The 2,819-nt window shown below is 63.3% G+C and overlaps 1 protein-coding gene across 1 annotated transcript in view; it reads right to left on the bottom strand.

Moving 5' to 3' along the window:
* The window catches only part of LRRC4 (leucine rich repeat containing 4), a gene marked incomplete at its 5' end in the record, with an annotated part of 20,265 nt that overhangs the window by 538 nt on the left and 16,908 nt on the right, over window positions 1–2,819 (bottom strand). The window lies entirely within an intron of this gene.

Consider the following 2,819-nt stretch of genomic DNA (forward strand, 5'->3'; position numbering starts at 1 on the left):
ATTTGCAGCGCTGGTCGTGGTCGTCGTGGCCACCTCGGCGTCTGCAGGCGCTTCGGGGGGTTCTCCAGCTGCAAGTGCAGCTGCCTCTGCAATGGCGCGGCGGTGGGAGCTGGGGCGGGAATGGTGGAGCTGGGGCAGGAATGAGGGGAGCTGGGGCAGGAATGAGGGAGCTGGGGCAGGATTGAGGAGCTGGGGCAGGAATGGGGGAGCTGGAGCAGGAATGAGGGGAGCTGGGGCAGGAATGGGGGAGCTGGGACAGGAATAATGGAGCTGGAGCAGGAATGGGGGAGCTGGAGCAGGAATGAGGGAGCTGGGGCAGGAATGAGGAAACTGTGGCAGGAATGGGAAGCTGGAGCAGGAATGAGGGAGCCTGGGCAGGAATGATGGAGCTGGGGCAGGAATGGGGGAACTGGAGCAGGAATGGGAAGCTGGAGCAGGAATGGGGGGAACTGGGGCAGGAATGGGGATCCAGCCTCATGCTCCTGCACCAGATCCCGGTGCCTCGTGGCTGCCCCTGGCTCCGGGATGGGAATGGGGAGAGGGCCAGGCCAGCAGAGCCAGGAGCGGGACACTGGGAATGCCCTGAGGGACTGGGGCTGTGGCTGCAGCTGCAGCGACAGCTGCACGTGTGGAGGCTGCAGATGTGCAGGAGGATGCAGATGTGGAGGCAGTGCGGATAGGGATGCAGACGTGCATGCCGGAGCAGGTGGGAATGCGATGCAGAGCCCGATGCGGTGGCAGCAGCAGGACGGCGCGCTGGGCTGGCCGCTCCGCGCAGGGCGGTCGCTGCAGCCTCCCTTGGCCCCTCGTGCCGCTGCATGCGGCCGAGCTGCATCCCAGGCTTTCCCAGCACGTCCTCGGCTTTCATCCGAGCTCACCTGCATGCACCAGCCAGGCTGGGCACAGCATTTTCCGCTCCCTCGCCTGTGTCCCTCGTGCCCCGTCTTGCCCACGTTGTGCCCATGCCTGTGCCCGGTTGCCATCTGCTCCGTGTGCTGCTCCTGCATCCAGGGGCCTCACCGGCCCTGCAGCCTCAGTGCTCGCTGCGGGGATGGCACAGGGCTGGCATTGCTGCAGGGCTGGCATTGCTGCAGGGCTGGCATTGCGGCAGGGCTGGCATTGCTGCAGGGATGGCGTTGCGGCAGGGCTGGCATTGCTGCAGGGCTGGCATTGCGGCAGGACTGGTGTTGCTGCAGAGCTGGCATTGCTGCAGGGCTGGCATTGCTGCAGGGCTGGCATTGCGGCAGGGCTGGCATTGCTGCAGGGATGGCGTTGCTGCAGGGCTGGCATTGCTGCAGGGATGGTGTTGCTGCAGGGATGGCGTTGCTGCGAGGATGGCATTGCTGCAGGGATGGTGTTGCTGCAGGGATGGTGTTGCTGCAGGGATGGCGTTGCTGCAGGGATGGCATTGCTGCAGGGATGACATTGCTGCAGGGATGACTGCTGCAGGGCTGGCGTTGCTGCAGGGCTGGCGTTGCTGCAGGGATGGCGTTGCTGCAGGGATGACATTGCTGCAGGGATGACTGCTGCAGGGCTGGCGTTGCTGCAGGGCTGGCATTGCTGCAGGGATGGCGTTGCTGCAGGGATGGAATTGCTGCAGGGATGACATTGCTGCAGGGATGACTGCTGCAGGGCTGGTGTTGCTGCAGGGATGGCGTTGCTGCAGGGATGGCGTTGCTGCAGGGATGGTGTTGCTGCAGGGATGGCATTGCTGCAGGGATGGCATTGCTGCAGGGATGACATTGCTGCAGGGATGGCATTGCGGCAGGGCTGGCATTGCTGCAGGGTTGGCGTTGCTGCAGGGATGACATTGCTGCGGGGATGACATTGCTGCAGGGATGGCATTGCGGCAGGGCTGGCGTTGCTGCAGGGATGGCATTGCTGCAGGGATGGCATTGCTGCAGGGCTGGCATTGCGGCAGGGATGGCAGGGATGGCATTGCTGCAGGGATGGCATGTTGCGGTGGCACCGATGCAGGGTGGGATGTTGGAGTGGCATCATTACGGGATGGGACTTGTCGTTGCTGCAGGGGTGTTGGGATGTCGTCGTTGCAGATTGGGATGTTGGGATGGCCTTGATCCAGGAGCAGGACGTTGGGATGTGGTCGTTGCCGGTTGGGACTCTGGGACGGTGTTGATGCAGGGACAGGGGTTTGGGATGGCCTTGCTCCAGGAGCAGGGTGCTGGGATGCAGCTGATGCAGGATGGGTCATTGGGATGGCGTCATTGCAGGGATGGGATATTGGGATGGCATCACTGCAGGATGCATTCCAGAGTGCAGCCCTTTGGGTGCAGCCTCCTTGAGTACAGACTTTGGGATGCAGTGTTTTGAGTGCAGCATTTTGGATGCAGCCTGCTCCCTGGGTGCAGCTCTCCACTTTGCAGCAGCTTTGGGTGCAGCCCTCTGCGGAGCAGCCCTTTGGGTGCAGTATTGCAGGGTGCTGCAACTTTGGGTGCAGCCTCCTGCCCAGATGCAGCATTCCAGGCTGCATCCCTTTGGGTGCAGCATTCCGGATGCAGTCCATCCTGGCTGCAGCCCTTTGGGTGCAGCGCTCTGGGTGCAGCACTGCGGGTGCAGCTCATCCTGGGTGCAACCCTTTGGGTGCAGCACTCCAGGTGCCTCCCTGGGTGCAACCCATCCCAGGTGCAGCCCTTTGGGTGCAGCCCTTTCAGTGCAGCACTGCGGGTGCATTCCTGGGTGCAGCCCATCCTGGGTGCAGCCCTTTGGGTGCAGCCCTTTGGGTGCAGCACTCCAGGCGCATCCCTGGGTGCAGCCCTTTGGGTGCAGCACTCCAGGCACATCCCTGGGTGCAGCCCTTT

The sequence above is a fragment of the Nothoprocta perdicaria genome, unplaced genomic scaffold (assembly GCF_003342845.1).
Source record: "Nothoprocta perdicaria isolate Ctin4 unplaced genomic scaffold, notPer1 scaffold_447, whole genome shotgun sequence".
NCBI classification, from domain to species: domain Eukaryota; kingdom Metazoa; phylum Chordata; class Aves; order Tinamiformes; family Tinamidae; genus Nothoprocta; species Nothoprocta perdicaria.